The sequence below is a fragment of the Canis lupus genome, chromosome 19 (assembly GCF_003254725.2).
Source record: "Canis lupus dingo isolate Sandy chromosome 19, ASM325472v2, whole genome shotgun sequence".
NCBI classification, from domain to species: domain Eukaryota; kingdom Metazoa; phylum Chordata; class Mammalia; order Carnivora; family Canidae; genus Canis; species Canis lupus.
This window is the reverse complement of record NC_064261.1, coordinates 28,052,388-28,074,506: the sequence shown is the minus strand read 5'-3', so window position 1 is coordinate 28,074,506 and position 22,119 is coordinate 28,052,388. Positions and strand designations below refer to the sequence as shown.

Here is a 22,119-nt window from a genome sequence, read left to right as displayed (position 1 = left end):
CTTTTTTTTTTTTTTAAGATTTTATTCATTCATTCATGAGAGAGGCAGAGAGAGAGTGAGAGCCAGAGACACAGGCAGAGGGAGAAGCAGGCTCCATGCAGGGAGCCCGATGTGGGACTTGACCTGGGGACTCCAGGATCATGACCTGGGCCGAAGGCAGGCGCTAAACCGCTAAGCCACCCAGGCACCCCCCTGGTATTGTATCTTTTTTCTAGATTCCATATGTTCATTGCTAGCATATAGCAATATAATTAATATTTCTATATTTATTTTATAACTTGGGGCTTTTGCCAGACTCAGTTAATATTCCTTGAGGTCTTTTTCTAAAAATATAGATTCTTTAGGGATTCTTGTGTAGACCACTTTCCAATTTTAGGTCACCACTGATAAAATCCTTACCAGGAAGGGCAGAAACACCTCATTATTGCTCCCCGTATAGCCTCCATTGATACCATGGGGAAAGTAGCATTTTCCCCATAAAGCGTTAGCGAAAATTTGGACTCTCCACTAGTTCTCCTCTGATACCACCCTAAGCATCTCTCTGAGCACACAAGCTTCTTGTTCACCATCAAGGACCCTTTTGTGGAATCCACTTCTCTGGACAGAGGGGCAGGCACCTAACTACTCATCAGTGATGAAAGTACTGGCTCCCTCCTATGTCTTCTCTGACATGACCCTGATTGTGAATTTGGGGGGCCTCGTTGCACCTTGGTAAAGGTATAATTTCAGCTTTCTACTTAGTTTTTGCTGGTGGAATTGAGAGTGGGGCCTCAATTCTTTCCTGTGGTATTTGAAATAGGGTGGTTATTCCCAGAAATTTCTGTCCTGCTAGGCTGCCTCTTTTCTGGTCCTTTGGATAAGAAAGCAGTCTTTTTGTTTGTTATTTATTTATTTGTTTGTTTGTTTATATTTTTGCTCGTATCTCTGCCCAGTGATGTATCTGGATTGCTGGCTTCTCCAGTATTTAGTCTGAGACATATGAGACAAAAAGGGAAACCCAGGATACTTACTACCATGCCATCCTTCAGTTACCAATGTTACTAGCCAGGCTGTCTACTTTTCTCACCATTTAGAGGTTATAAGTTTGTTGTGTATATACTATTCAAGACTTGTGCTGCATTTGCCAGGAGAAAGAGGGAAAAACATGTCCAATGCATCTCACCAGAAATAGAAGTCTCTAATATATTTTTAATCAAACTATTTATATAGACAGAGATCCCAGAAAAAAAAAATTTGCCTGGAGCCCTGAACAAAGTGAGAGATGGCCTTGTCCAGAACTGTGCAATACTGCCATACCTAGCAGCCAGATGGGCTAGAAGAAAATGTATTTTTAGCAGAGCATAATGCCGCCCCAATTAGAATTAGGGCTCTCTTAGTACAAAGAGAAAAAACGAGATTTTAATAGGCAACCTGCTGTGTCTGCTATACATTTCTATTGTTTAACAACTTATTTTAAGATAATCAGTGCTGTGGGAGACCCCAATGAATTTTCAGTTGAAATTAAAAAAATAAATATATATTTGTGACTAAATATGCTTATATAAAACAGGTTAATGATATGCTGTCATGTGGAAGAAGCCAAACCAAAAATGTTGGGGAAGTTCAACAGGCCTGTTGCTTCTAAGAGAGATCGAAGCAACAGATGATCTCAGTCCCAGAGTCCAGATGAGTTAGATGGAGAGATACACATGCTCTGTGCAAGGTCAGTTGGCCTGATAAGCCCCAGAAATCCCCACTTCGTTCAGGTGCAAAAAAGTCACAAAGGAAGCAGAGGATATCATTCTATGGGCTTAGCAAACTATGGGGGAAAATTAAAGAATGTTGGGAATGTCAGAAGGTTGGAAAGCTTGATAAATATATTGGCTTGATTTATGTCAATAAATTTTTCTGAAACCCTAACAAAGTTCTGAAAATTGTACTGGGAAAAGGAGAAAAAGAGGAGAGAAAGAAGGAAAGAAAAGAGAAAGAGAAAAAAAAGGAAGAAAAAAAACGAAAAAAAAAGAAAAAGAGAAAGAAAAAGAAAGAAAGGAGAAAAAAGGGGGGTGGGGGAAGGAAACAAATCAAAAAGCAAAAAAAAAAAAAAAAAAAAGGAACCACGGGGGAGTATCTTCTGATTCTGTGTACTTTAAGTCCCTTGGCTTCTCCTGGAAGTTGTCCGTCTAGCTGGTGTTCTGGGGGAGGGGCCTGTTGTGCATGATTCTCAGGTGTTAGCAGTTGGGGGAGCTGCTGTGCCCCTGCCTGGTGCAGGGCTCAGTGGGGGGTGTTTACCCCGTGAGGCCGCAGGAGGAACAGCCCCAGTGGCGGGGCAGCTCTGGAAACCTGGATTCAGCTCCGGCAGGAACTCCGTCTGCAGGGCCTGGAGGCTCCGGGGCGGGGCCGCTGATCTGCTCAGCTGGGGCAGGAGCGTCCTCGCTGTCCTGGGCCCTCCCGGCCTCTGCCTGTCCCGGGGGAGGCGGGATCCTGGGCTGTGTCCCGGCGCCCTGTGCTCCGGGGCCTGCGCTGTTGGATTCGCTCCTGCCCTGCAGCCCCCTCCGCGGAGCCCCCACCGAGCCCCCCAAGCTGCTCCCGCCCCGCAGCCCCCTCCACACGGAGCCTCTTCCTCCGCTCGAGCCCCCCCGAGCAGCTCCCGCCCCGCAGCCCCCTCCGCGGAGCCTCCCCCGAGCCCCCCGAGCTGCTCCGGGTCCCGCCGTGCCCGCTGCAGCCCTTAGGGAGCTCGGCGCACTCTCCTGGGCGCGCAGTTGCTGTTACTGTCCCGGGGAGCCCGAGGGCATCCCCGCCCTCCTGGGTCCTGCTCCACCTCCCTGGAGCCCCTTTCCCCCGGGAAGGTCGGTGCAGCTCCTGTTCCTCCGGGACGGGGCTCTCCTGTCCTGGGGACACTCGCCCCGGCCTCAGCCCGGCTCCTCGCGGGGCCCCTCCCCCTTGGAGGCCTTTGTTCCTTTATTTCTTTTTCCCCGTCTTCCTACCTTGATAGAAGCGCGAACTCTTCTCACTGTAGCATTCCAGCTGGTCTCTCTTTAAATCTCAGGCCGAATTGATAGATTTTCAGGATAATTTGAAGGTTTTCTAGGTAATTTGGTGGAGACAGGTGATTTGGGGACCTTACTCTTCTGCCATCTTGCCCCTCCCTACAAAGTTCTGAAAATTCACCAAGGATTTTGGAAGGCTGATGACAAGATTAATTGACTAATCTTTGGAAAGACCTCCTTAACTAAATGGTATTAACGATCAACTATGTTGCTCAAAAAAAAAAAAAAAAAAGATTGGATTACTACTATTATATTACATTTTACACCAAAATATTATGTCAGTAACATTTTCCCACATTATGCTTTCAATCTCTAAATATGTTATTAAAATTCTAAATAGACAATGTCTATAAGGGGTGGAAAATATTTTTTAAAATTTACAAATATCCCTTTTATTTATGTACCCTGGCAATTCAGTATCCTTCCTCAAGGGTAAACAATGTTTATTTTTTTCACTATTCACTAACTTTCCAGAAAAATCATGTATGTGTGTTATGAGTGTGTATTTCATTTACCCAAATAGCAGTATAATCAGTATGATCATTTGTGTCTCTTATAACTTCATAAACAATGTATCTTGAAGGTTTTTTCTTACCACGACAATGATAAAGTCTTATTTTTTTAGTACATATCTAAGATAAACTTTATTTACGTAGGTAGTGTAAGATAATACACACAGGGAAATTGCTTTTACTTTCTTTTACAACTAGTTGTTTCTGTTATCATACTAATGTTTTAACAATTATTGTGTCATAATTCAATAACCTGGTTATCATGTAATTACATATCATTTTTCCACTAAACTGTCTTTCTACTCAGTTCCTTGAGTGTCAGTACAGTGCTTTTATTGCAGTTTATTTCCCTAGCATCTGACATAATACCTAGAATATAATAATGACATCAATTTCCATTTATTGAGATCATGCACTAGAAACATGGTTATGTGTTTTGTGAATGTTATTGTATGTAACTTGCTGAATACATCTCACAGAAAAGCAAAGCTATTGTTTTTAGAGCTGATGAAAATAAGAGTTTACATGGGTCAAATCATTCTTTGTATAAATGATGAGTATTTGCATGATGTAGCTCTTTTCTGTGAAAGTTTAATCCTAAACCCTGATCTATCTGGAATTACACTGCATATGCTTCCTGCATCATTTAAAAAACAAATGAATAATAAAATAGATTTGTGGAATGGATAAAATGTGGAAGGTCTAGAATCAGTTGTTATCAAATAATAAACATACTATTTAAAACATGGCCTTCATTTATCATATGTATTTTTTAGTAAAGATAATTTAAAAAGGTTATATGTCTTAAATATTATGATAGTAAAATTTACTCTGAAAGTTCAAATAGAAAGTTTTTCCATAGATTCTCATAATATCTAGTTTATCTGTGTCCTAATAATATCATTTCCCAAAAGATTTCCATTTTCTCCAGCATAATGCATTTAAATTTAAATCTCATGTTTTACATTAAATTTATGGAAAGCTTATGTATTTAGTTTACTGCATAAGTACAAAGTCTTGTATGGAACCAAACATGGCATGGACATGAGTTCACAGTTTTTCATTTTGTCACGAGTTTCCTTATCACTACAGGAAAAAGTCACAAAATTATGTTCCTTTCAGCCAGGTATGCCCTCTTCAGCCATCTCTCTTGCAAAATTGACAAGATTAGCTAAATAGACAGAATGCAAAAAATAAACTACCTGAGAGCCTCAAAGCAAGTTCTAGGGAAGAGTGAAAACTCAGAGAGTCAACCTGGATGTGGATACAATTCTCATATTTTGTTCATTTGTTTGTTTCTCTTGCAGCTTTATCTTGAAAAAAAAAAAACAAAAAACCCTCAAGTCATGAGCCTATGTTAGCTGTAGTTGTGCTCCCAGCTAATCTCCAACTGAAACCCCTAGCAATAGGAATCAGAAAAAGAAGGCTGCATACTCCCAGGGGCAGGAAGTATCCATGTATGTTTTCTCTAGCAATAGGAATCAGAAAAAGAAGGCTGCATACTCCCAGGGGCAGGAAGTATCCATGTATGTTTTCTCTGTCTTCTCCAGGGCATTTCCAAGGGTAAGACTCAGACATAGAACTCTATGACTTGAGTGGCACAGGTTTGAGTAAATATAAATTTACATAATATTGAATATATAAATAAATATACATATAATAATTATATAAATATAATAAATATAAATTGAGTATTGTTTTTGTAGGTTCCTTAACATGTACATGAATATTAACAACAAAAATCGCCACATTGTCAGAGGGTTTTTGTTGTATATAAATTTAATATATGACAACTACAAAATAAAGGAGCATGGGGATGGTAAAATCTTAGGTGTTTTAAAGACAGCTAGGTTCAATGTGAAGTACATAAACATTAAACCAAATAGGCTGTAATAGACAAGGCATATACAATTGCAATTCCTAGAGCAACCACTAAAATGATAACACAAAGAAAATAGCCAAAAAGCCAACATATAAATTGAAATGAAATTCTAAAGCTTATTCATATAATCCAAAAGAAGAGGGAACAGAGGGATAAAAACTAGACAGCACAAATAGAAATTGAATAATAAAATGATAGACCTAACTACAATTACATAAATAATTGCATGATATATAAATGACCTAAAGAGCAGTCTAAAGAGAGATATCTGGTTTGATAAAGAATAAAAACAGTTTAGGGCACCAGGGTGGCTCAGTTGGTTAAGCATCCAACTCTTGGTTTTGGCTTTGGTCATGATCTCAGCATTGTGAGATGGAGCCAGCCCTACCTTGGGCTCCCTGCTCAGCATGGAGCCTACTTGTTTCTCTCCCTCTGCTCCTTTCCTTGTGTGCACTCTCTCTCTCTCTCTCTCTGATAAATAAAATGTTTAAAAAAATAAAAATAATTTGACTACATGCTGTATGAAAGAAACTCCATTACAATTAAAGGCTTACTGGGTTAGGAGCAAAAAAATTGTAAAGATATATAAATAATAATCAAAAGAAAGCTAGAATGGTTATATTAATATGAGACACAGTAGCTTCAAATTAATACTGTCAACCAGTTGAACTAAAAATACAAGAAAAAAATCTAATGTACATGGGACATTTACTAATATAAGTCATATTCTGTACCATAAAACAAAGACTAATAAATTAGAAAAACTAGAAACTGTGTAAATTATTTTATAAAATCACGAAGACATTCATGTAAAAATCAATAAAAAATGGTATCTGCTATGTACCAAAATATTTGGGAATTAAACAATTCACTTCTAAATCACTGCAAGGTTGAAATGGAGGTCACAAGAGAAATTATAAAGCTTTTTAGAATGAACAAAAATGAAAATTTCCTATTTCAAATACATAGAACATAACAAGAGATCAAAAGGAAATTTATAGCATTAAATGCTTTACTTAGAAAAGAAAAATGAGGTTAAATCAATGATTTAAGCTCCCACCTTAAGAAACTAAGAAAAAACTAAATACAAGGAACATAAAAAGAAAAGAAAAGAAAATATTAAAATAACAGAAAGTAATGAAATTTAAAAAATAGAGAAAACTGATGAAATATAAATATGATACTTTGAAAACTAGGATAAACCAAAACTTTTTTATTTTTATTAAAGACACACACTTTAAATAAATTGTTCTCTCAACTTCTATTATCTAAAAAATGTAAAATATTTTTAAAAATTAGACTTATTGTTAACATTTGCTCATTTTTCTCATATTCTCTGTCATACACACACAGGCAGACACACAAATATACACATGCTCACACTTCATTCATCCATTCATCTTTGCTGAACCATTAGAAGTAAGTTGTAGGCATTAGGATGCTTAAAAATGAAACACATCAGTGTATGTCTACTAAATATAAGGCTATCTACATAACTGCAGTTACACTATCACAGTAAAATTTAATTTTAGGTAAAATATTATCTGTATTTAAATAGATATTTATATGTAGATAAAATATTACATATATATATAATTCATATTCAAGCACTTTTAATTTCCCAATCTTGTCCTTTACAGCTAGTTTATTGGAAGTTCAAAATTTAATCCAGCTTCCCACCCCATAGGCTTAATGAGGTTGAGACTAACAAGACATTGCAAGCTTAATTTTCAGAGACCTATTGCACCCAATCAGCTCTTATTTCTCTTCAGATCCCACTAACAAATCCATCAGTGATCTCCACAGAAAATTAGACCAACACAGATGAAGGTCACTGATAATGGTTCCAGCCTATGAACACACAAGGTCCTGCATTCCTTATCTGAGATAACCCCCAGGCCCCATCCAGTTTGTACCAGCTCTCAGAACATACCATAGCCTTCTTTCTTGTCCTACAGATACCTCCTCATGTCGGAGCCCAAAATAATAAGTCTCCACCCCAAAGTGAGCATGGGATGTATGTTACTATATGTTTGCTCAATGTGCATGCTTCATCTTTCCTCATGAATAGTCATAAGCTTCCCCACCCTTTTATTCAGTATGTATGTAATTTCAACCCCTATGATCATAAAAACTTGTAACCTCATTTGGATGAGGCAGATTTGAGGTGACTGGCTTTGCTTTGTGTTGGGCATACAAACTTGGGTTCAGTTACAGCCACACGAATGCACCATTGTTCACGCAGCCAGTCTCTCTACATAGCTATTTAGGTTGTTTCCAATATTTTGGATTTTTTATTTTTATTTTTATGGGGATATATCATGATAAATTCCCAAAAGTGGATATGGTGGGCCAAAGTGTCCTTTGTAAGTGTTGTTAGGTTTTGCCAAATCCTCTCAAATGTATTATATCACTTTGTACCTTCACCAATAATGTGGAAGAGGTTTTTACTCAGAATCGCCAAAAGAATGTGTGGTCAAGGTTTTGATTGGTGAGAAAGGGTGCCAAATTGTAGTTTCAGTTTATAATTCTCCTATTATCAATAAAGTTCAGCAATGTTTTATATTTTTAAGATTCATTTTTCTCATTGACTAATGAGCTCTGGTTTGTTCTAAGTTCAGAATTTTTGCAGCTATTTTTAAAAGTCTATTCCTCTGAATGAATAGGAGAATCATTTTGTCTCTAGAAACAAACAAAAAATCCTCATTAAAAAAATATTTTATTCCTAATTTAGACAAAATGGCATCTCTGTAATGTTTGCTCATCATATTCAAGATTAAAATAGTGTCCTTCCATTTAAGTCTCCTTTTGTGTCTTTCAGTAGAGAATGTTCTAAAGTTTTCCTCATATAAATTTAGCAAACTTCTTGTTCAGTTTATTCTACAATACTATATATTTTTTCTTTTCATGTAGCTATCTTAAATGACACTTAATGTTTCATTATGTTCTTTAATTGGTTGTATATATGAATGGTATTGATTTTTGTTAATTTTATGTTCCTTTTTTTCTTAAGATTTTATTCATTTATTCATGAGAGACACACAGAGGGAGAGGCAGAGATACAGATTGAGAGAGAAGCAAGCTCCCCACAGGGAGCCCGATGTGGGACTCCATCTTGGACTCCAGGGTCACTCCCTGTGCCTCTGCTGAGCCACCCAGGCATCCCAGTTTTATGTTCTGTTATCCAACTGAATTGTTTCATTATTGATATCATTCACAAGTGGAGATCATTTTACTTCTCCTTTCCACATTTTAATGTCACCAGTTGTTTTCTCTGGTTTAATTGCTCTAATTCATCCAAGAAAAAGTCAAATAGTAATGGCAATATGTGCATCCTTATCATTTTCTTGACTTATTGGGGATGGTTTTGGGGATTCCACATTAGGTAAGATAAATGCCACATATTTTTAATGATTGCTTAATATTTCATGATATGTAGATATAATTTTTTAATCAACCATATCCTTGGAAGCCTGAGGAATTTTTATTCCTAGTTATTGTGGAAATTGCTAAAAGGAAATATTTTCTCATAAGCCATTGCATATTATATGAATATGTATATAGAAGATATAGCTGAAGTGCTGGAACAAGCAATGTCTTGTAAATTTTGGCTAAAGTTTCCAAATTGGTCTCAATATAATTTTGATTTTTTCAAGCAATGTATGAGATTCTCTGTTTTCTCACACTTGCCTACATGTTGTATTATCCAGTGCTGCTTTTTTCTTTTTTTTATTTATTGATTTTAGAGAGGAAGAATGAGAGAGAGAGAGTGAGAGAGAGAGAGAGAGAGTGAGTGGAGGGGAGAGGCAGAGGGAGAGGGAGAGAATCTCAAGTAGACTCCCCACTGAGTGCAGAGCCCCATGCAGAGCTGGGTCCCAGGACCCTGAGATATTTACCTGAGCTGAAATTAAAAGCTGGACACTTAACCAACTGAGACACTTATGCACTCCTACAGTTTTTTTTCTTTTACCTTTGATTAAGTGATAGATAAAAAATATAGTATTTTGTTGTAATTTCTCTTTTAATTTAATAGAAAATGTGCAAAGAATGTGAACAGTTTACAATAAAAGAAATTGACATGGAGCAAATACCAAAAAAGCATAGTCAATGATCTTCATTAAAATAATGCTTATTTATTTGAGGAAGCACTATATTTATTAAATACTTTTTTGCCCTTTACAAAGTATTATCAGTTTAACTTTTTAAAACTTTTTTGTGGTTATTTTGTGATGTGCAAAACTTTTTTATTGTGTAATACATTTTGTCATTTTATGCCTGGGTTTTATGACATAATGGGAACTGTTTTCTACATGCCAAGTTTATTAAAAATAAATAAATAAATAATTCAAATATTTCTACTTGGGAAATTTTTGATTTATAAACATTTCCTTTTCTCTATATATCCTCCAGTAATTTAAACAGTGTTATAATATTGTGTTCAGAAAAAGAGTAATAGCTTTTATATATCACTTACTATGTGCCGTAGACTCTTCTAAGACCTCTCATCTAAACACCCATCATGATAAGCTCTGTTATTATCCTTGTTTCACAGATGAGGAAAGTAAGGCACAGAGTGATTAACAATGTGTCCACGTTCATCCAATCAGTAGGGATGGTGCTAGGATGGAAACTCAGGCACTTCCAGCCTAAAATCTCTAGGTAGGCTTTTTGCTACAAGGTAATCACCGAAAGAATTTCCCTATAAATTTGCTAATGTGCCACTTAGTTTGGAAAGCTGTATTATATAGACTTTCTCTGTGATTTGTAGTTGTAGGATCCTCCCACAGGATTTTTCTTAACCCTCTTTGAATACTGCTTTATTTAGAACTCTTCCGAACATTTCATCAGGGCTGATGTCATGGGCACTGTGCCTGTCGGAGAGCACAGGTCCCTGAGCTTAAAAGGGTTGGTGTTTGGTTTAGTGCTATTCTGTCATCACAGGGATAATCATTTTCAAAAAGGGTCTCACATTTTCATCTTGCCCTGGACCTCACAAATTATTTAACTGGACTTGCATATTATGTCTCATGGGTACTCCCAGGTCTTCGTTTTGTGAATGCTAGGAATCTGGTTTTCCACTTTCTTGTTTCTTATAGATAATTATGGAGATAAAACAAAATCAATGCCCAGAAATTAGTGGCATTTCTATACACTAACAATGAGACTGAAGAAAGAGAAATTAAGGAGTCAATCCCATTTACAATTGCACCCAAAAGCATAAGATACCTAGGAATAAACCTAACCAAATAGGTAAAGGATCTATACCCTAAAAACTATAGAACACCTCTGAAAGAAATTGAGGAAGAGATGGAAAAATATTCCATGCTCATGGATTGGCAGAATTAATATTGTGAAAATGTCAATGTTACCCAGGGCAATGTACACGTTTAATGCAATCCCTATCAAAATACCATGGACTTTCTTCAGAGAGTTAGAACAAATTATTTTAAGATTTGTGTGGAATCAGAAAAGACCCCGAATAGCCAGGGGAATTTTAAAAAAGAAAACCATATCTGGGGGCATCACAATGCCAGATTTCAGGTTGTACTACAAAGCTGTGGTCATCAAGACAGTGTGGTACTGGCACAAAAACAGACACATAGATTAATGGAACAGAATAGAGAACCCAGAAGTGGACCCTCAACTTTATGGTCAACTAATATTCAATAAAGGAGGAAAGACTATCCATTGGAAGAAAGACAGTCTCTTCAATAATGGGAGACTGGGAAAATTGGACATCCACATGCAGAAGAATGAAACTAGACCACTCTCTTGCACCATACACAAAGATAAACTCAAAATGGATGAAAGATCTAAATGTGAGACAAGATTCCATCAAAATCCTAGAGGAGAACACAGGCAACACCCTTTTTGAACTCGGCCACAGTAACTTCTTGCAAGATACATCCACGAAGGCAAAAGAAACAAAAGCAGAAATGAACTATTGGGACTTCATCAAGATAAGAAGCTTTTGCACAGCAAAGGATACAGTCAACAAAACTCAAAGACAACCTACAGAATGGGAGAAGATATTTGCAAATGATGTATCAGATAAAGGGCTAGTTTCCAAGATCTATAAAGAACTTATTAAACTCAACACCAAAGAAATAAACAATCCAATCATGAAATGGGCAAAAGACATGAAGAGAAATCTCACAGAGGAAGACATAGACATGGCCAACATGCACATGAGAAAATGCTCTGCATCACTTGCCATCAGGGAAATACAAATCAAAACCACAATGAGATCCCACCTCACACCAGTGAGAATGGGGAAAATTAACAAGGCAGGAAACCACAAATGTTGGAGAGGATGCGGAGAAAAGGGAACCAACCCTCTTACACTGTTAGAGGGAATGTGAACTGGTGCAGCCACTCTGGAAAACTGTGTGGAGGTTCCTCAAAGAGCTAAAAATAGACCTGCCCTATGACCCAGCAATTGCACTGTTGGGGATTTACCCCAAAGATACAGATGCAATGAAACGCTGGGGCACTTTCACCCCGATGTTTCTAGCAGCTATGGCCACAATAGCCAAACTGTGGAAGGAGCCTCGGTGTCCATCGAAAGATGAATGGATAAAGAAGATGTGGTTTATGTATACAATGGAATATTACTCAGCCATTAGAAATGACAAATACCCACCATTTGCTTCAACGTGGATGGAACTAGAGGGTGTTATCCTGAGTGAAGTAAGTCAATCGGAGAAGGACAAACATTATATGTTCTCATTCATTTGGGGAATATAAATAATAGTGAAAGGGAACATAGGGAAGGGAGGAGAAATGTGTGGGAAATATCAGAAAGGGAGACAGAACATAAAGACTCCTAACTCTGGGAAACGAACTAGGGGTGGTAGAAGGGGAGGAGGACAGGGGTGGGAGTGAATGGGTGACGGGCACTGGGGGTTATTCTGTATGTTGGTAAATTGAACAGCAATAAAAAATAAATTTAAAAAAAAGCTGGTAATTCTGCCTTACCATTTTAAATCAAATCCAAAAAGTTTAAATAGTTTTTCTACAGTCGCAAAATCTTAAGTGATAATTCAAGCCAGAGTGCTTTATTCCAGAGGCCTTGCTCTTTCCACTTCACTATGAAGCTGCTCTAAGAATAAAGATCTTATAGAATTTTAATAAATGGCCTTTTGGAAACATTAGCCAAATCAAAATAATATATAAAATGGAGTCATGATTTTGGGTCATATGACAGGCTGAATAAACATAGATGTCTTTCTGCCCCACAAAACTGAAATATTGAATACATTAAAAGGTCAGAAATGATTACGCTTCTGAGCTTGAAATATAGACAGACAAAATCTTTCTATACTAGAGAACAGAAGAACTAGCAGCTATGCAAGTAAGTGATACCTGACACTGCCCAGGTTCAGGATGTTGTCAGAATACATAATGAGGCCAGGGAGAGAGACTGGGATCCTACCCCTGGGAGAAGAATCTCAGATGGACTACTTAACATGAGGAAGCTCAGGTGCCTTCTCAGCAGCTGGAACCTCAAACAATATTCAGTTCTCATGGACCACAAAATCCTCATCTTAAAGTTAGGGAATTGGCAAGGAATCTTAACCCTGTTCTAGAGCTTTGTGTAGAAAAACAAAATGCTATCAATAAGAAACCGAAATCTCGAGCAATTTTACATTAAAGTTTGTAATCCCAATTTACAATGATTTTATTATGCATGAATCCTCAGGTCTCCAAATACCCTTAACAGATTTGGTTTAGAAGGAACATATTTCAACATAAGAAAGGTCATATATGACAAACACACAGCTAACATACTTAATGAAGAAAAATAGGAAGCGTTTTTTGTTTTTTATTTTTTTTATTATTATTATTTTTTTTACAATCAAGAACAAGACAAGGGTGCCCACTCTCACCACTCCTACTCAACAAATAGTGGAAGTCCCAGTCAGCACAATTAGGCAAGACAAAGAAATAAAATGCATCCAAATTGCAAAGGAAGAAATAAAAATATCACTATTTGCTTATAATTGGATCCAATGTATAGAAAAATCCCAAAGAACCAGTCAAAAATCTGTTGGATTTAATTAAAATATTTTAGTAAAGTGTCAGGACACACACAGAAAAACTGAAGAAATGCAAGCAGAAAAATTAAATTGGATCCCTTTCTCACACCACTCACAAAATTTAACTTGAAATAGACCAAAGACTTACTTAAGCAAGGAGACCTGAGAAACAAAAACCAACCTAGAATTTCACATTTAGCAGTTATCCTCATATGTGAAAGAAACATAAAGATAGGGTGGCGCAGCGGTTTAGCGCCTGCCTTTGGCCAGAGTGCAATCCTGGAGACCCGGGATCGAATCCCACGTCAGGCTCCCTGCATGGAGCCTGCTTCTCCCTCTACCTATGTCTCTGCCTCTGTCTCTCTCTGGACTATCATAAATAAATTTTAAAAAAAAATTAAAAAAAACATAAAGATAGCTTTAAAAATTAACCAAAAAACTGAGGAAATTTGTTACTAGTGTAATTCTTTTATAAGAAATATTAAAAGAAGTTCTTCTTAGAAAAGGAAATTGTATACAGGTGAGAAATTTGTATATACATACAGAAAGGAGGAGCGTTAGAGAAGGAATAAATAAAGGTAAAATAAAATCTTATTTTTCTTATTCTTCATTAATATGAAAATAAAGTTTTTTCAAATAACAATTATAACAATGTATTTGGTGATTACAGCTTGTGGGCAAGTGAAATGTTTGACAGCAGTGTTATAAAGGATGGGAGAAAGAAATTGGGAATAACATGACATGTATACACTACCTGCGAATTTGTGTAGTGTTATTTGAAAGTGGTTTTAGGTTAGTTATAAATAGATATTGTAAAATCCATGCCAACCACTAAATATTTTTCTTTCTTTCTTTTTAAAAATATTTTATTCACTTATTCATGAGAGACACGGAGAAAGAGGCAGAGTAAATGTTTTATTCACTTATTCATGAGAGACACGGAGAAAGAGGCAGAGACATAGGCAGAGGGAGAAGGAGGCTCCCTCCAGGGAGCCTGATGTGGGATTTGATCCCAGGACACGGGGATTACAACCTAAGCCAAAGGCAGATGCTCAACCACTGAGCAACGCAGGTGTCCCAAATAGTTTTCTTACATGAGAAAAATTTTTATGACAGGAAAGGGAAGAATATTAAATTATATTAAATGGCCAATTAATACTATAGATGGCATAAAAAAGTGGAAAAGGAAGATGAAGAACAGGGACAACAAACAAAAAATAGTTGTAAATATGATAGACACTATTTATGAATAATCACTTGAATGTAGCTAGCCTAAATGCATTAATTAAAAGACAGAAACAGTCAAAGTGAATATAAAAAAAATACAAGTTTAACTTTTTCCACTTTAAAGATAGAGACACAGGGACATCTGGGTGTCTCAGTGGTTGAGCTTCTGTCTTTGGCTCACAGTCTGATCCCAGGTGCAGCATCCGGTGCAGGATCCAGTCCTGCATTGGGCTCCCTCTGCCTATGTCTCTGCCTCTCTCTCTCTTGGTGTCTCATGATTAAATAAATAAAATATTTTTTTTAAAGAGAGAGACACAGAAAAATTAAAAATAAATTGATGTAGAAAGATATACTACACTGTTAATTAAAGGAAAATTGGAATTACTATTTCAGATGAAACTGACTTCTGAGCAAGGAAAAATATCAAGGATAAGGAGGGACATTATCGTGATAGTAAGGTCAATTTTCCATGAAGATACACATCTTTGATGTCTATGTGTTAAACAACAGTATCAAAACATATGGGACAAAAACTGATAGAATTTCAAGATGATGTATACAAATCTAATATGATTAGAGACTTCAACACCCTTCTATCACTAATAGAGGGATTCAGCAGTCAGTAAGGAGAAAATCAGAAGAGATATAGCTGAAATGAATGACATCCTCAATCAATTGAATTTATTTTATATTCATTATATTTTATCTAACTACAGTTGACACTCTCATACTCACCAAAATAGACCATAATCTGGCCATTAAAAATAACAACAACAAGACCTTAACAAATCTAAAAGAAAATAATTCATGAAAGTACTCTTAGACTACAGTGGAATGAAACTAGAAATTAATAACAGAAAGATAACAGGAAATTCCCAAAATATTTAGAAATTAAATAACACATTTATAAATGATAACAAATGGGGCAAGAAAGAAGTCTCAAAGATCATTTCAAAATGCATAGAACTTAATAAAAATGAAAATAGATTGAACTAAAATCTGTGAGATGCACTGAAATAAGGCTTGGAGGGAAATTTATAGCATAATTACATATATTAGAAAAGAAGAAGATCTAAAATCAATAATCCCGGCTCTCACCTTGGGAAGCTAGACAAAATAGCTAGTAATATTTTAATCCAAAGTAAGCAGAAGAAAGGAAATAATACACAGTAGGCATGAAATCAATAAAATTAAAATAATAAATAATAGAGAAAAGAATCAAAATAAAAACTAGTTCTCAAAAAATCAGTAGAAGTGGTGAATCTCTAATCAGCCTAACCAACAGAAAAAGAGAGAAGACAAAAATTACCAATACTGCCATTGATAGAGGGGTACCACTACTGATGTCATTAACATTAAAATGACAATGAAAATTCAACATTTGAAAATCAATTCATGTAATCTATCAAATAAACAGAAAAAAGAAGAAAATTCATATAAGCATATCAATAAATGTGGAAAATGCATTTGACAAAGTCAAAAGCATTGATTCATGTCAAAAAAACGCTCTCAGTAAACTAGAAATAAGGTGTAAATTCAGCAACTTGATAAAAAAAAATCTACAAAATCTGTATAGCTAGCATATTATCTAATGGTGAAAAACTAGATTTTTTTTCTTCAAAAGGTCAAGAACAAGGCAAGCTATTCCCTCTCACAACCCGTATTCTGTATCATACTGGAATGTTAGCTAACGTAATAAGAGGAGAAAGAAAATATAATTTATACAGATTTAGAAGGAAAAAATAAAATGGTCTTTGTTCACAGATCACATGGTTGTCTATGTAGAAAATCTGAAAGAATTATCAATGATAATAACCACAACTCTTGGAACTAATACCAATCATAGTAAGGTTAAAAAATGAAAGGTTAATATATAAAAATCTATTGTTATCCTATATTTACTAGCAATATGCAATTGGAATTTGAAATTGAAATATACACCATTTACATTAGCACCAAAAAGTAAAATATTAGGTACAAATCCAATGAAATATGTGTAAAAACTATATGATGAACACTATACAACTCTGAAAATCTGAAAAAAGAAACCAAAGAACCAAATAAATAGATAGTCCATATTCAGTGATAGGGGGGCTCAAAATTGTTTAGTTGTCTGGCCTCCCAGCTTGAGCTATAAATTCAACACAATCCTAGTCAAAATGCCAGAAAGTTTTGTGAATATTGACAAGCTAAATCTAAACATTATACATAAATGCAAAAACCCTGAATAATCAACATAATATTGAAGCAGAACAAAAATGAAGGATGTAATTAATCTAAAGACTTATTATAGTGTGTTACTAGTGAAAGAATCAACAAATCGATCAATAGAACAGAATGGAAAGCTCAGAAGTAGACCCACACAAATATACTCAATGAATCTTTGACAAAGGAGCAAAGGAATTTCAATAGAGAAATAATAGTCTTCCTTAAAAAAAAAAAAAAGATTTTATTTTTCCTTACTCATGATAGACAAAGAAAGAGTCAGAGACTAGGCATAGGGAGAAGTAGGCTCCTTGTGGGGAGCCTGATGTGGGACTTGATCCCAGGACCCTGGGATCATGACCTGAACCAAAGGCAGGTGCTCAACCATTGGGCCACCCAGGTGCCCCCCAAATAACACTTTTAAGTAACAATAGTATAATATTTTAGATATTCTAGAATACTAGGATATTTTTCTACAAAAAAAAATTGATCTAAGCACTGACCTAAAATCTCTCAAAAAATTAATTTAAATGGGTCATAAACCTAAATGTAAAATGTAAAACTAAGAAAAATACTGGAGACAACATATAAGAAAACTTGGGTATAACTTTTAGATACAGCAACCAAAACATTCTCCACAGAAGGAAAAGAATAGTAAGAGTTAATTATAGTTAAAATCTTCTGCTCTGCAAATGTCACTGCTAATGGAATGAAAAGACAAGTTATAGACATGGTAAAATATATGCAAAATACATATCTGATAAAGGTTTTTTAAAAAGATTATATTTATTTATTTGAGAGAGAGAGAAAGAACTGGGCAGAGGGGCAGAGAGAGAGAGAGAGAAGCTGACTCTGCTCAGTGGAGAATCCCACAGGACCATGAGATCATGACCTGAGCTGAAGACAGATGCTTAATTGACTGAACCACCCAGGCTCCCCTCTGATAAAGACTTTATCTATAATAGCAAAACAAACAGTCACAAAACCTCTTAGAATATACACTGATAGGAAAAACTGACTAAAAAATGGACAAAAGATCTACCCACCCATTTCACCAAAGGGGAGGGATAGATTGTAAGTAAATATAAAAAGAGGCTAAATTGTCCATGCCATTAGAAAATCGCAAATTATAACAAAACTTGATATGACTACTCATCTATTAAGATGCCTAAATCCAAAACATTGAACTAACCAAAGCTTGAGAGGATGTGGAGCCACAGGAACTCCCATCATTGCTGATGGGACTGCAAAAGGTACAGCCACTTTGGAAGGGAGTTTGGTAGTTTTTTTACAAAGCTAAACAATCTAAATACCTGTTATACATTGAATTGCACACTTCCCCCCAAATTACGTTGAAATCTGAAACCTCAGTACCTCAAAATGTGGCCTTATTGTGAAATACAGTGTTTATAGAGATAATAAAGTTAAAAGGAGGTCACTGTATTAGGATCTAACCCAATATGAGTAGTTTCTTTATAAAAGGGAGTTTGACTAACAGACAGAACACATTAAGAGGACAGTGGAGCTGGAGGGTCGGAGTGGCTCTTTTACAAACCATGGAGCATCAAAGACTGCAGACAAACTACCAGAAATTCAGAAAAGCCAACAAAGGATCTTTCCCCTGAAGGTTTCAGAGAGAGTGCATCCCTGACCCACCATGATTTCAGACTTGGAGCTCCCAGAATTGTGTAATAATAAATTTCTCTTGTCCTATACCACCTGTTTCATTAAAATAGAATTCAAGAGCAAGTGTAAATAAAGACATATTCTGGAAAAGACTGTATGTAGGTTTACCTCAGATAGACTCTTCCTGAAAGAATTACTAAAAGATATATATTTCAATCAGAAGTGAATTGAACCCAGTAGGCAGGAGTGGGATGCATGGAGAAATGTGCCTAAATATTAGAAACTCTCTAAATCAAAAGTCTCAATGTTTCAAGCTTGTTTTCTTAACATAACAGTAGGAGCCCCCCTCTTTTTGTTGTTCTTGTTCTTTCAAAGTAATAAATCCAGTGTTTCATTATTTAAAAAAAAAGGGCAACACAAAATTTTACAGGTCTAGAATTTATTGGTCCTTGGACATGTGAATATAAAAACTTGATAAACCAGTGGTTAGTTTCCTATATGACTAGATACTATCAAGTTTATATTAAATTTATTTGAAAAATAGAAACTATCCAGGACATTTTATTTGAGAAGTTTTATAAAGCCCAACATTGGTGTCTCATTTTGTGATAAATCCCAGTTGCATTTGATTTAATCTAGAACGGGGAGATATCGAAGAAGGCAAAATATCATTCAAATATGTGTGTCCATTCATGGATAGTGTCACATCATGCCTGCAATTTCCGTCCCGACTGGCTTAATGTGACAAACTAGGGATGGGTCCTAATTGTCTGGGCATACTAATGATAGCAGACAAGGTACTCAACTTGGGTCAATTGGGCAGCGTGTTGACTCATTTTCTTTGGCACAACAAAAGACTTGTCAAGAATAAACAGAAGGCAGTCATAAAGAGGCTTCTTCACAGATGTGCTTGCATATGGGTTGAACAGCACACATTTAAAATACTTTAATTATTATCTAGCACAGCAAATTAATTGCTCTGGAGCCATGAGGACATCTTGGAGGCGGAAAATGCATGGTGAGTTGTAAAATAATTTGCAGTCCCCTCCAGCGCTTCCCTAATGAAGATGCTTTCGCAGGTGCCCCTATAAATCTCCTCTTCCTAGTGGTTACTTCAAAATCAGCCCTGGTCTGAAAAGGGTCATATGCTCATGTGCCAGAGATTTGTTTTTAATCTAATTTATTTTAAACCAATTTAGCCATTGTAAGCTCACATTATCAAGATTTATCTTCAAAGTCTGAATGAGGCACTATAAATTATCTCTTAAAGGTCTAGGAAGAAAGAAAATTAGGAACAAAAACACGAGAGAAAGAAGAGGAAAAAGTGCGATGGGTTTTGCAAAGGTCACCTGTTTGGAGACATGATTAGTTCTGGCTCCACTATTAAGTCTGTAGTAACAGTTCCCTGGAAATATCTCCAAATTTCTTTCTATTCAGTCTTTGTATGATGTGTCATGAATGAATAATACCACTCCCTTAGCCATTCCATAGCAGGGAGTTAGTAATCAAAGAAAAACACTCTGAACGTACACAGTATCACATGAAGATTATCATTGTAATTATTTTGCTAATTAATATATCTCTTAAGTGTTTAAGTTTTCCAGTGGTTTCATAGCAATAACAGCCATCATTTTTCATTATTTGATTTTAGTGAATGCCTTTCCATTGTTTGCACAAATGCAAACACACAACACACACAACACACACAATAACATACACAATAGCTTCCCACTCTCACCAACCCATTAACTTGTCTCCTATCTTGCTCTGTAGAGAAAGTTGGTATTTAGAAGGCAGAAAGGGAGAAGTTTCTTTAACCAATCAGATGGGAAAAGGCAGAATTGGAATAACTGTACAGAAGGCAGAAAAGTCAGAGAATAAGACAAGCTGAAAAGCTGATGGTACCTAGTGAAGAATTGCATGGCTCCTTCACTTCGATATCAGCAAGGTTTCATAGAGTAGAAGTCATGACTCAAAAGACAGAAAAAATGGGGACCTGGTGGCTCAGTCGGTTAAGCATTTGCCTTTGGCTCAGGTCAGGATCCCAGGGTCCTGGGATGGAGCCCCATGTCTGGCTACCTACTCAACAGAGAGTCTGCTTCTCCTTCTCCCTCTGCCCCTGCCTCCTACTCCTGTTCTCATTCACTCTGCTCTCTCTCTCTCTCTCTCTCTCTGTATTCCTGTTCTCATTTACTCTGCTCTCTCTCTTTCTCTCTTTCTCAAAAAACATAAATAAAAAAAATTTTTTTAAATGGCAGAAAAATTATCCTATACTGACTTATTCTTGGCCTTAAAAGGTTCAGAAAAATACAACTGTATCAGATCTTAGCAAAAGTACTTAGTGAGCTGACTGTGGCAGTGGTCAGTGGTGGAAGCAGAATTTCTGCAGGAGTGTGGGTTTGGGTGTTGGGGAATGGAGTTGTGAGGTAGGGCTTTGGTGGTAGGAGTTGAAACAGTTTTTATTAGAATGTTAGATAAGATATAGAAAACATAATCTGTCAATGTTAAAGAAAAGATGCATCTCAAAATCTGAGATATATATGTGCAGGGCAAGGGGGTTTAGGAGGTGGACAGGACATTTCAGAGCCCTGGAATCGCACAGAACCATATCTATGTTTCCCTGTAGTTTGCATGTTTTGCTTTTGTCAAAATGATTAAAGAAGACAATTTAGATACTACAAACATGGATGCTTCATGAAATGTCAGTCTCATAGAACTGTGTGGCAAGCTTTTCTAGAAAAAATGAATAAGGAATAAGGAAAAGAAAAACAGAAAGTGAATAAGACACATGGAAGAGAAAAATGGAAAAGAAATAAGGGACAAGGGAATAAGTATGAAGCTGAGAGTCAGCTTGGCCTTCAGGGATTGGCTGATGGGATATACCATGTGTCAGGTCAAGCATAGCATTTATAGGGGCATGAAAATTATATAAGTTGCAGTTTACTGATGTAGCATCCTGGGCAGGAGGGCTTCCATCTAGAGTCTAGAAATTTATTTCAACACTTCCAAAGTCCTTATACCTGGAACTCTTCCTTGAAGGAAGCCTTTTGTCTCAGGAGGCCTCTGCCAATGTGTGCAGAGATTGGAAACTGACCAAGAGTATATGTCCCCGGGGAGCAATCCTTAGCCAATGACTGATCAGCAGCAAGAAAAAAGCCCACTGATCATGCCTTACATCAGGTCACACATAGAAGAGCTGGAGCTACCTCTGTACACATCAACCAACATCTACCCTGGCTTGACTTCTTTCTCTTCCCTGTTCTGCTCTCCTGGTCCCCCAAGAGTTTCTCCTTCAAAAATTCCACTAGCAAATCTCTTGCACAAGGATTGTCCTTCTGAGCATCTCCTTCTAGGTATCTGAACCTAAGACAGAGGTGACATTGCTCAGTTTCTCTCCTTGTAGCCTCTACTGTTCTATACAGGGGATCTCCTAACCACATCCAAGATCACACTCCATGTGCTAGCCACACTAGTGTCACATCATCTATGGAACTGGCAGCAGACAGGACCTGTGATGATAATCTTTATGTGTCAACTTGGCTGCACCACAGTATCCAGATATATGGTTGAATGCTATTATGAATGTTTCCATGAGGGCATTT

General features: G+C 36.5%; 1 pseudogene; it reads right to left on the bottom strand.

Annotated features, from left to right (window-relative positions):
• Positions 1-22,119, bottom strand: part of LOC112649700 (synaptosomal-associated protein 23-like) — a 92,085-nt pseudogene that overhangs the window by 2,096 nt on the left and 67,870 nt on the right.